The sequence below is a fragment of the Cydia pomonella genome, chromosome 20, assembly GCF_033807575.1.
Source record: "Cydia pomonella isolate Wapato2018A chromosome 20, ilCydPomo1, whole genome shotgun sequence".
NCBI classification, from domain to species: Eukaryota; Metazoa; Arthropoda; class Insecta; order Lepidoptera; family Tortricidae; genus Cydia; species Cydia pomonella.
Window position 1 is genome coordinate 16,382,374 of NC_084722.1, and position 13,463 is coordinate 16,395,836.

The window sequence follows — 13,463 nt, forward strand, 5'->3', positions numbered from 1 at the left end:
CATCCAGGAGAAAATCGCGTTTTACTCTAAATCTACGTTCTTTATTCAAACATCGTTTAGGGCAACATTCAAGCTGGCATGAAAAGGGGGCCTTTAATGTATATACATACCAAATTTCACGACAGTTCCAGAGAGTTCGAGGTTGGTCCTAATCCGATTGTGCTAATGCCACTATGTAAGTAAACTGTAACTGTATTGCGGACTCAACCTTAAAGTTATATTTTTTTAAGAATCAACGTTGACATAGTAACGAAAATAATAAACACGTCAATTGAAGTAAACAATATTATTATATCCAAGAAAAGTTTGCAAAATAGGTACATTCATGATTAATATGTAAAAATATGTAAAACACCATTAATTATTTATTGAATTAAAATTATGATTTTGTGTTAAAACATATGAGGCAAATTATACAGCCCGATTACATGGGCTACATATTAAAAACGATTATCATGGAAACAGTAAATATACACAGGTGAACAAAGTTATAGTAAAATAGGTGCATAATTTCAGGGCTTGCCTGGCCCATGCATGCTGTACCTACCTACCACGACCACGGCCGTCTCCTACCATTAAATTTTTCTAATACGTATGGCCTTACTAGTTACTAGCGAACAGTATTCCATGTTCTTGATCTAGAATTTAAACCCTTAACTACATATTTGTGGCGCTTGGGGTTGAATTTGAAACTCTGGGGCCCTAGCGTGGCTCTATGAGAGCGCCTTATATAGGCTTCTGGTGACCAGAGGGCTGGCCTATATTTCACTCAGCGGATCAGCATTGTTATCCAGCGGGGCAATGCAGCCAGCCTTCTGGGCACCCTACCGAGCGACCAGAATATAGGGCAAATATTTGATTTATAAGTATTTAACTTAAGTGTTTTTATCATGTTTTTTATTTAAACTTACAGATGTCCAATTACCAGCAAAGTTTTTGAAGAGGTGTAGTTTTTATATTTCCTGGTATCAAACTGATACAGGAAACTGGAACATCAGTAAATAATCTACACTGAAGAAAATGAAATATAGTCACAGAATACTTTAATGTTTTATTTAATTGAAGAAATCGATCAAAAAAATGTGTTAACTGAAAAAGATCAGTTTTTTTATTTGTAGTTGAATAACAGAATTATGTTATGACGACCGGTCTGGCCTAGTGGGTAGTGACCCTGCCTATGAAGCCGATGGTCCCGGGTTCAAATCCTGGTAAGGGCATTTATTCGTGTGATGAGCATGGATATTTGTTCCTGAGTCATGGGTGTTTTCTATGTATTTAAGTATTTATAAATATTTATATATTATATATATCGTTGTCTAAGTAGCCTCAACACAAGCCTTATTGAGCTTACTGTGGGACTTAGTCAATTTGTGTAATAATGTCCTATAATATTTATTTTTATTTATTTATTTTATTTATTTATGTAATTGATCTCCTTTTAACATAGGAATCATCTTTGTGTAGGTACAGTCAGCATCAAAAGTAGCGGATCAAATAACGTTTCGAAAGTAACTGCCATTCTGTATCAGCTTAACAAAAAGTGATGTCTTTAATATAGAACAACTAAGACTGTAAAAGATAACGCGAATTTTAGAAATTTATCTATATTTGGAAAAGTTACCCGGAATATCAGATACTTTTGGCGCGTTGTTTCATCCGCTACTTTTGATGCTGACTGTACATATAAACAATAGGTATTTAGGTCTTGGTAAGTAATATAGACAGTACAGTAGGTCTTATCTTAATAATTTGAGATCTCATACATGCGTTCCGATATATCTGATGGAAACTGTACATACAATGGGGGTCGCGTATACGAGTACAAAGAGCATTAAAATAGTTGTTGATAGACCAAGTGAGCTACTAAAGAACCTATCTTTGTATCTATTTTATGCATAATATAATAGCGCAAAATAGTAATTTTTTTTGACAAATGTAGAATTATTTTTATAGTAATAAAAGTTATTCATGAACCATCTCTTTAAAAAAACGGACTTCATCTCTAAATCTATACTTATAACTTGGTTCGAGAATTCAATTTTTTTACAAATTTAAGCGTTCATAGGAGAATATGTGGAGCGAGCATAATCATAATCATAATCATAATCATATTTATTGGTAATATCATATTACATGTCACAATACATTTTATACTTAAGTACATATGTACATATTGCAAATAATTAAGTATTCAAAATTACACACAAAAAATACAGTACAACAGTATGTGTATCCTATCCTAAATCAACACAAAATAGCTCGCTATGATTATAGAAAGCCTGCTCGACAAGCCAGATTTTTAGTTTTGTTCTGAAAACCGACGCACTAGGAGCAGCAACTATTTCGCTTGGGAGGTGATTATAAACCTTGCGACCCATAACGTGAGCGAGTTTTTTTGATTTGGCGAGTCTGAGAGGTAAAAGGGGTAGTTTTCCGGCGCTCGCGCTTCGGGTTTTGTACCTCCGGTAAGACTCGTTACTAATGGGGTTGGATTCAACTTCACCTCGTGTGGTCACAGCCATTTGTAATATTAAAAGGGAGGGTAGCGTTAAAATACCTAGGCTCTTAAATATCGGTTTCGCTGAAACAGTTTGCGGGACGCGCGCTATAGCACGTACTGCGCGCTTCTGAAGCCGAAACACTCTCTCCCACTCTGCGGCTCCTGCCCAAAACTCAACCCCGTATTGCAGGTGCGCGTGTACCGAAGCGAAATAGCAAGCACGGACAGTTTCCACAGGCAGGACTCGTGCGAGTCGTTTTAACGCGAAACATGCTGTAGCAAGTTTATTGCACACCTTATTAATGTGACAGCTCCAGGTGAGTCCACTGTCTAGCTCAAATCCCAAGAAGGTTGAGTTAGTGACCTGTTCAATCACATCACCCTTAGCTAGCACTGATAACGATCTCATTTGGCGTCCAGAAAGATCAAAATTAATGAGATGAGTTTTTTGAGTGTTTAGTATGAGACCATTGATACTAAACCAGTTTGCTATTGTTGCGGCAGTCACATTCAACTTTTTTTCGACGATTTGCATTATTCGACGTGTAGGTGTGGGTCCAACAAAAAGATCGCATGTCAATAATGCTTTATTGTTGTTAAAATTCAACTAATAATCGCCTTTACCGACCATCAACAGTGTAGTCCCTTTTTAATTGATTGACGTTGTCAGGTATAGTTTCACTACTCGCCGCCGCATTATTCATAGCGCATTACTTATCCTATCGGATACAAGATGTCGCTAATTCTTGTAAAATTATGTTCTGAAAAAAAAAACGCTTTACTCTATGCCATAATATTGTATGAAAGGAAGGGTATTCCCTGTCGTACGTCAAAAAATCCAAGATGGTGCCCAAGCCCATGGACAAAAAAGTCTAGCAATAAAATCAACACTTGTCAAAATTTGACATTAGCAATCCACAGTCAGGTGACAATCAAATCAAACCGAACCACTTCGAGTTCAGAACCATTACAAACTGTATAGTAGTAATAAACAAAGTTGATTTTTGTTTGATTATTTTTTCTATGAATGAGTTTTGATTGTACCAAATGATATTATCCACAGTTGATAGAATCAACACTTGATACAATCAACATGCGATAGAATCAAGTGTTGATTTGATGTGGACGCGAAATTTGACAGTTGTGCATCTCGAATAAGGCCCCTTATCGTTATCGTATTTCATTCTTCGAATCGGGCCGTAAAAGTCAAGGGGCCTTATTCGAGATGCACAACTGTCAAATTTCGCGTCCACATCAAATCAACACTTGATTCTATCGCATGTTGATTGTATCAAGTGTTGATTCTATCAACTGTGGATATTATCATTTGGAACAATCAAAACTCATTCATAGAAAAAATAATCAAACAAAAATCAACTTTGTTTATTACTACTATATAGTTTGAAATGGCTCTGAACTCGAAGTGGTTCGGTTTGATTTGATTGTCACCTGACTGTGGATTGCTAATGTCAAATTTTGACAAGTGTTGATTTTATTGCTAGACTTTTTTGTCCATGGGCTTGGGCACCATCTTGGATTTTTTGACGTACGACAGGGAATACCCTTCCTTTCCTACAATATATGGCATAGAGTAAAGCGTCTTTTTTTTTTAAACATAAGTTTACAGGAATCAGCGACATCTTGTATTCGATAGGATAAGTAATGCGCTATGAACAATGCGGCGGCGAGTAGTGAAACTGTACCTGACAACGTCAATCAATTAAAAAGTGACCACACAGTTGATGGTCGATAAAGGCGATTATTAATTGAATTTTAACGACAATAAGGAACTATTGACATGCGATCTTTTTGTTGAACCCACACCTACACGTCGAATAATGCTCGCTCCACATATTCTGCTATAAACGCTCAAAATTCTAAAAAAAATTGTTGCAATTTACTCCGCACCCAGTCTCAAGTTGCTTCTAAACCACGTTCACGAACCAAGTTGTAACCTAACACATCTGTAAATATAAGGCATATGATTTAGAGATAAAGTCCGTTTTTTTTTAAATTACGAGATGGTTCATGAATAACCTTTATTACTATAAAAATAATACTACATTTGTCAAAAAAAAATTCTGTATTGCGCTATTACATAATGCATAAAATTGATATAAAGATAGGTACCATAGTAGCTCGCTCACTTGGTCTATCAACAACTATTTTAATGCTCTTTGTACTCGTATACGCGACCCCATTGTATGTACAGTCGCCATCAGATATATCGGAACGCATGTATGAGATCTCAAATTATTAAGATAAGACCTACTGTACTGTCTATATTACTTACCAAGACCTAAGTACCTATTATTTATATGTACCTACACAAAGAGAATTCCTATGTTAAAAGGAGATTAAATACATATTTTGTTATTCAACTACAAATAAAATAAAATTTATCTTTTTCAGTTAACACATTTTTTTACCGATTTCTTTAATAAAATAAAGCATTAAAGTATTATGTGACTATATTTCATTGTCTTCGGTGTAGATTATTTACTGATGTTCCAATTTCCTGTATCAGTTTGGTACCAGGAAATATAAAAACTACACCTCTTCAAAAACTTTGCTGGTAGTTCGACATCTGTAAGTTTAAATATAAAACATGATAAAAACACTTAAGTCAAAAACGTATACATAAAATATTTGCCCTATATTCTGGTCGCTCGGTAGGGTGCTCAGAAGGCTGGGTGCATTTCCGCGCTGGTTAACAATGCTGATCCTCTGGTCACCAGAAGCCTATATAAGGCGCTCTCATTGAGCCACGCTAGTGCCCTAGAGTTTCAAATTCAACCCCAAGTGCCACAAATATGTAGTTGAGGGTTTAAATTCTGGATCAAGAACATGGAATACTGTTCGCTAGTAAGGCCATAGGTATTAGAAAAAAATAATAGTAGGAGACGGCCGTGGTCATGGTAGGTGGTACAGGTGGGCCAGGCAAGCTCTGAAATTATGCACCTATTTTACTATAACTTTGTTCACCTGTGTATATTTACTGTTTCCATGATAATCATTTTTAATATGTAGCCCGTGTAATCGGGCTGTATCATTGGTCTCATATTTTTTAACACAAAATCATAATTTTAATTCAATAATTAATGGTGTTTTACATATTAATCATTAATATACCTATTTTGCAAAATTTTCTTGCATAATTATAATAATACCTATTGTTTACTTCAATTGACGTGTTTATTATTTTCGTTACTATGTCAACGTTAATACTTAAAAAATTATAACGTGAAGGTTGAGTCCGCAGTACAGTTACAGTTTACGTACATATTGGCATTAGCATAGTCGGATTAGGACCAAACTCGAAATGTCTGAACAGTCATGAAATTTGGTATGTATATACGTTAAAGGCCCCTTTTTCATGCCCACACCATTTGACATTTGGGGACCTCGAGGAACCGCAGCCATCTTGGAAAATGTGGACCATCCAGGAGAAATTCGCGTTTTACTCTAAATCTACGTTCTTTATTCAATAATCGTGTAAGGCAACATTCAAGCTTATAAAATTCTACATAAAATAGTTTTAGACATCTTTGCGAAAAAAAATGATCTTGCTTTAAAAAATACTTGCTAAACCCAGATTTAGCCCTTATACCCTTTCATGGGATATTCTCTTAATAGGAAACTTAGAAGAATAAAAATTCCACTTTTAACTATACATTTGTACATAATCTACCCCAATATCAATATTTTACTTGACTGCAACTTAACCAGAAAGTAGGGTTATGGGTATAAGTACTGAGGATTCAGGACAGCCTGTAGCTTAGGATACTGGACGGATTTTTTAAATGACGTATTATTTAGCCCTAAACTTTTTTCTTCCGTTAATTTTAGTAACTTTGTATTGCATAGCACTTGTATACTAACTGTGGATCTACTGATGTCTGTTTTACTGTACTCCGCTCAATAGTTTAGGCGCTAGAAGAAAAAATATGATTTAATATTCGGAGTCCTCTCAAGGCGGCTGTATTGATTTTTCTTTAATAGAACAAGTAAAAGTAGATTGTGAATGGCAAGAGGAATCTAACGATATGTCATTTTAAAAAATCCGTCCAGTATCCTAATACCTAGCTACTGGGTGTACTGAAACATCAGTACTTACACCCATAACCCTTCTTTCTGGTTTAGTCGCAGTAGAGTAAAATGTTAATATTGGGGTAGACCACGTACAAATGTATAGTTAAAAATAGAATTCATATTCCTCCGAGTTTCCTTTTAAGAAAATGTCCCCTGGAAGTGTATAAGCGTTAAACTTAGATTCAGCAAGTATTCTCTATAACAAGATGTATTGTTCCGCAAAGATATCGAGGACTTTTTTGTGTAGAATTTAATAAGTTTTAATGTTGACTGTTGTGTTGATGGTACACATTTTCCAAGATGGCTCGGATTCCTCGAGGTCCCCAAATGTTAAATGGTTTGGGCATGAAAAAGGGGCCGTTAATTTATATACATAATAAATTTCATGACTGTTACAGAGATTTCGAGGTTGGTCCTAATCCGATTATGCTACATTGTGCGTCCGCAGCAAATTCGGTTCTCCATACAAATGTAGTTTCGCTCTCATTTTAAATCGGCTAGCTAGATTGCTCTGAAACTTTGTACTTACAATAGGATATGGTATGTCTATGCCTATAATTAATTTAAAACATAAATGTGAAATAAGAGCCAATTAAGTTCAATATTAAGAATATGTGTCGTTGTTGACTCGCCGACAACGGAATTGAGATCTATATGGGTGCCATGTTCTGTGCTGTGTAGAAAATCCTGAAATTATAAAGGATTTGTCTTGGCTAGTTTTTACGTATAGCGTAGCCTATTACCGAAACGTCACAAACACCACGAAGGTTCGGCTTGTACGGGCCCTCGTTTTTCCTATATTCTTATACGCTGCGGAGACCTGGACTATCCGAAAGACACAGGAGAAGACGATAGACGCCCTAGAAATGTGGTGCTGGAGGAAAATGCTGGGGATATCCTGGACCGAGTTTCGGACTAATGTCTCCATCCTTAAAGAACTCCGTATCAAGCAGCGCCTTCCGACTCTCGTAAAGACCCGCATACTCAGTTTTTTCGGTCACGTCTCGAGGAGGAACAACGACTCCATAGAGCGTCTAGTGGTGCAGGGTAGAGCAAAAGACCGCGCAAAAGGCCACCTATGCGATGGACTGACCAAATCAAATCTGCCATGAAGAGTCCCCTGAACGCATTTGCCAGAATGGCCCCCAACCGCGAAAAATTGCGAGAAATCGTACGGCAAGCAACATCTGCGCCTGATATCAGCAGTTGACCACGACGCTCTGCAAAGAGTACAACGACAAAGAAGAAGAAGACGTATCATATTTGTCTAAAATTTGGTTTGTTGGTACACACACAAGGGATAGTCTCTAGCTAGGTACGGGGTGCCACACTCGTCAGCGCGACGGCGATATTTTTTACCTTTTACCTAAAAATCTCAAATTTGTGTACGGGCTCAGCTCCTGTTTCGTCTTAAGCCTAAATTTAACAGATTCTGACTCACAGGGGGCTTTGAGCATGCTGTTGCGTTCGTTTTCAAATTTTGAAAAAAAAACTAGCCTAACAACACAATAAATGCTTGTTTTTCCGCATTCTGAACTATATCTCCCTGTATGACTACTATCTGACCTTCTAACCCAGAGGGGAAAATATACCTTATTGGGGATACTCCATCTTCCTCATGAGAATATATTTTACTTTACTGAAAAGCAATCGGTACATGTTACAAGATGCACATTGTTAAGAGCCGGGGTTAGAACCCACGACCATTGGTTTTAAAATGAAGCTTTGTATATAATTTGTATTTTTATAATAAATCTGTTTTCTTGTTGACATTTTGTGGTATTGTATTGCTTTATGTTAATTGTCAAGATATTTTTTCATCCGGGACAATTGTCACATGCGTCACATGTACGTTTTTATGATAGATCTACATCGACGCAACTGCATGTCATTGTCAAAGAGCATTATAATCACTACGTTTTAAGAGACGGGATTTCCATACTAGCGAGTGGAATCAGTTTGTTTCGCAAATCATTACCAAAATGTACGACAAAGAACTGTCAAAGAACCATAGTACCAACATAAGCGATTTAAATAGTGTAGTACGCTACACGCTTACGATTCTTATCGATATCGATAAAATGGGGAGGGTTGAAACATAGGCTCCTGTCTACAAATTTTGTACTCGAAATCAGGTTAGCATCGAGTTCACATTTAAGTTGTATGTTATATAGTGGATAGTTCTTAATTGGACTACTATCTGGTCGGGCTTAATGTGGACTCGAATTATTTTAATAGTTTTTAAGTCGTGTTTTTTTATTTTATTAAATGCTTGATTTTCATAATAATGTGCACATACATGTTTGAATAAATGTAACTTTTCTATGGGAAGATGTATCAGGTCTTCGTTCCCAACAAATTTGGCCCACTGCCTGCATCTGAAAACATACAGCCTTGGAAAAACATGACTTTATCTACAGTTTATATTCCATGTGTTTGCTAATGAGATGATCAACTGATTATTTCGCGCTAATATGCATCTATAAATCATGTTTTTCGGCATCCAGTTATCAACAACCCTTTATCAATGCTTTAACTTTTTATGTATTTATATGTCTGTTAATCATGAGAACGGGTCTGGCCTTGTTGGCAGCGACCCTGCCTATGCAGCTGATGGTCCCAGGTTCAAATCCTGGAACGGGCATTTATTAGTGTGATGAGCATGAATATTTGTTCCTGAGACATGGGTATTTTCTATGTATTTATAAATACTTATAAATTAGGTCTATGTACATATATATATACATTATTACACAAACTGACTTAGTACTAAAGTATTTATTTATTTATTTATTTAAAACTTTATTGCACAAAAGACAAACTTAATGTACAAAAGGCGAACTTAATGCCATGAGGCATTCTCTACCAGTCAACCTTAGGGCAAAGCAGAAAAGATTGTAGGCGGCGCGTTTAAAACTAAAAGAAATTGTAATTGAAAGAATTAGAGTCCTAATACACATAAATTAATTATAAACTACTTAAATACATAAAGACACATACATACATTACATAAATAAATAAATATATATATACATATATATACATAATATACATAACCGATTCGTGAGACTGATACTTAATTGATCTTTAAACTGCCAGCAAATAAATCACGCAAAGATTTTTTGAAAGCAAACTTGTTGGGAGCTTTTCTAATGTTAGGGGGAAGACCGTTCCAGAGACGTGCTGCCTGAATGGCGTAAGAGTTAGACATGAAGCTTGTTCTATGAGTGGGGATAGAAAGAGAGAGATTGCCAGTAGAGCGAAATTGACGGTCACGAGAAGCACCATAAAAGTGAAAGAAGTACTTAAGGTATTCAGGGGAGTGTGGATCATTGAGAATGGAATAGAGAGTGCAGAGCATACGAATATTACGCCGTTGACGAATAGGGAGCCAGCCCAACTGGGAACGAAACGAGGACACATGATCATATTTCCGGAGACAGAAGATAAAGCGGATACAATTATTAAGAAGACGGTCCAACTTGTCAAGTAGCTCTTCATTTAAGTCAGGATAGCATACATCACCATAGTCGATAATGGGTAGGATTAAGGTGTTAACTAATAAAGTTTTAGTTTTGACTGGCAAAAAGTGTCTAAGTTTGTTAAGAGCGTGAAGGGTGCCCGTAACCTTCCGACTGATTTCGGCAACCTGCGGTCTCCAGCTCAAAGTACAATCCAAGTGCACACCTAAATCCTTTACAGACGGGCTAAAAGGTATAGGAGTGCCATTGAAACACACCGGCCCAATCGTATCCAGATCCAACTTGGCCAGCTGACGAGAGCTACCGATAATAACGGCCTGACATTTGGCGGGATTTACAAATAGGCCAAACTTTTCTGACCACTGCTGAATATGAAGTATGAATGGCATGTGTTGTGGGTATATATATATATATATATATTGTTGTAAGTACCCACAACACATGCCATTCATACTTTAGTACTAAGTCAGTTTGTGTAATAATGTCCTATAATATTTCTTTATTTATCATAAAAACAGAGATTAATTTTCTTACATTTTAGGTTAATATATTAAATAATCCCTAGATAAAAAAATATGTTAACTAATGACCATTAATGCATAAGTAATAGATAATTTATGCATTATTAATCTTCGACGAATTAATTATGGTCATATTGCATGCTAGTTCTAAGGAAATTTCACATATTTAATTTAATTATTTACACTGATATACAAATAAAACTACAGTTATCGATAGTTATAGTACATCCCTAGTTCACAACGAAAAATAATGTAAAATATCTAATTTTCGATGTGTTTATAGCCTGCTGACCCAAAATAAGGTCAAAAGTATCTAAAGCAATACTTACCAGTCTTCATCCAAGGGAAATTTCGCCATAAAATCCCTTTTTTCGTGATTTTCTCTAGTGGCTCGCTTGCCACATATTTCACACTTAGTAAACCGTTTTCTCGCTGGCATTGTAACAAACTCGCTCTTTACTGTGATCACGGTTGACTATTTTCGATTTTTTCACTAAATAATAAAGAAATTACACGAAATACCCGAACAAAACATTGAAGCCTTCAAAACAAACAAAGCAATTAGGCTGACAGTAGACTTGATGTAAACTTGACAGAATAAATAGCACTGACATTTTCTTAATCTTCGTTGGCAATGATTTGCGAAACAAATTCCATACAAAACTTTTTTCTTCCTAGTTGCGTCAGTCTGATCGGAATTTGGCAGCTAACTCCATCTTGCGTCCAGTAGAAGAATCAAAATCGTACAGAAAAAACTGCTCTCTGCCTTAGGATCCCCTTTTAAATGTCATAAATCCAAACATGGCAGCCATACCCATCGACAAAAAAGTCTACCGTTGATCTAATTTCATTTGACAGTTAACTAATACGTATTCGACACGCTTATATTTGACAACTAGAATCCTGACTAGAGCTGGGACTGCGTACCAAAAGTACGTCTCTGTTACTCGTACCAAAAGTACGTCTAAAATACCAGTTTTACGAGTATGACCCCCAATAGGCAGTTTACGTATTTGCCGTGCTTAGGCGTCTTACAAATAAGGATTATTTATACAAATATCGACTTATTATTTCGGTAAGGGTCGGAAATATGGTGACGTTTTGAGTGAAGGCTATGAATCTATTGTCATATTTTTGTTATATATTATTACATTATTTTTAGATACAACAGACACCCAGACGTCCATCTGTTAACAAAATTTTATTTTACCTAAAGTGACGGTAAGAATGGAGGTACGAGGTGATAAAAGTTTCATATTTGTTTTATTTCAGAAATCAAAGTCCGTACTTTTAAATACTAGACAAGCTAAAAGTAGTCTATTACAAATAACCTGTTCCAAAAACTATTCCGGTACAACGCCCCGCCTCTAGTGTGGATATTGTTCACTGACAGGTGGTGATAATAGCAATTCGACAAGTCACAATATTTCTCACATCAAATGGAAATCAACACGAAACGTCAATTTTAGCATGTCGAATAAGGGCCAAGTTATACAGGATGGTTAGTTACGATAAAAAGTTGTGTGATCGGATCGACAGTTCCTAGAAGTGTGCCAACTGGTACTTGTCGCCAGTGGCCTGCGGCGGTATTTATAGTGCCGATTACATTTATTGAGTAATTATTATATGAAATATTATAGTTTTATATAAGTAGCTAGTAGTCTAGTATCTAGTAGACTCATTCAGAATGTTAAAAACATACAGAAGGTCAATCCAAACTTTCATTTTGACATCCAAATTATGTAATTTTGTTCTTTGCCAGTGCGTCTCACTCGTGCGAATATAATGTACGGACAAGTAGGTACGAACAAAATGCACGAACGATAATTAAATACCCTCATTATCTTAAAGACTATTATCTGTCCCTTCCTTAGTGTTTCTGTCTGCGTTACTGGTTATCACTTTTGGCAAGAATTATATAGTATTGTATATATTTAGGTATAATAAGTATGTATGTATACATATTGTCTTACTGTTGTAGACTTAAATTTTAAAGGTATTTTCTCTACTCCTATTTAGTTTAAATTTAGTTTTTTTGCACCTCCTAATAAGTTAAATTAAGTTTCATTTCTCCACTAAGGTTGTCTGGAAGAGATCGCTCTGTAGCGATAAGGTCGCCTGTTGTTTATATCTATCTTGTATTATATGTGTTTCCATGTACATTTTTTCAGATGTTGTGCAATAAAGAGGATTTGTATTGTTTTGTATCTTTTTTTAGGCTTTTTACAATATGTATATAAAAGTAAAATATAAAAACACTTACAAAACAATACAAAAGATATAAACACATTATAAAAAAACCTAACTTAGGGTGCCGCCAGCAGCGGGGCAGGGGGCCGCAGAGAGAGGAACCGCCGGACTATCCGCGCCGTGTCCAAGATCACCGCCTTCTGCATCTGACCCTTGATCCAAACACCTAGCGAGAGTCTCTCAAGCTGTTGGTCGAGACTCTTCGCTATGAGACCGTTCGCTGATATTCTAATATTTATTGTATCTCCTTGGATTTCACGGTTCTATAAATCCCGGTCTTTTGATAGGCTTGCGTGGGGATATAGATACAACACGCAGAGGCCCCTTGGAGAGCTTTACTGTCATGTAGAAACGCCTGCTGGAACCCGTCCACAGGCGCAACAATAGACACACATGAATCGGTCGCAGCAGGCATTGGGACTATTGTAGAAAAAGTGAACAGTATAACGGTTTATGGATTGAAGTTTCGGTGGACAATGAGCCTGGTTTATTGCAAAGACGTCCGGACCGGACACCTGCCATAACAATATTTTCACTAGTTATTAAGGCAGGCGGTGACTCGCCGCCCAATAGATGGGCCTCTGAAACTGCCGTCGTGAAGACGACCAGGAGCAATAC

The 13,463-nt window shown here is 36.4% G+C and overlaps 1 long non-coding RNA gene across 1 annotated transcript; it reads left to right on the top strand.

Moving 5' to 3' along the window:
• Positions 1-303: 303 nt before the first annotated feature.
• On the top strand, positions 304-1,097 carry LOC133529383 (uncharacterized). Its single transcript, XR_009801122.1, has 2 exons — positions 304-478; positions 914-1,097. It is a non-coding gene; the product is annotated as an uncharacterized LOC133529383 (long non-coding RNA).
• Positions 1,098-13,463: the final 12,366 nt, after the last annotated feature.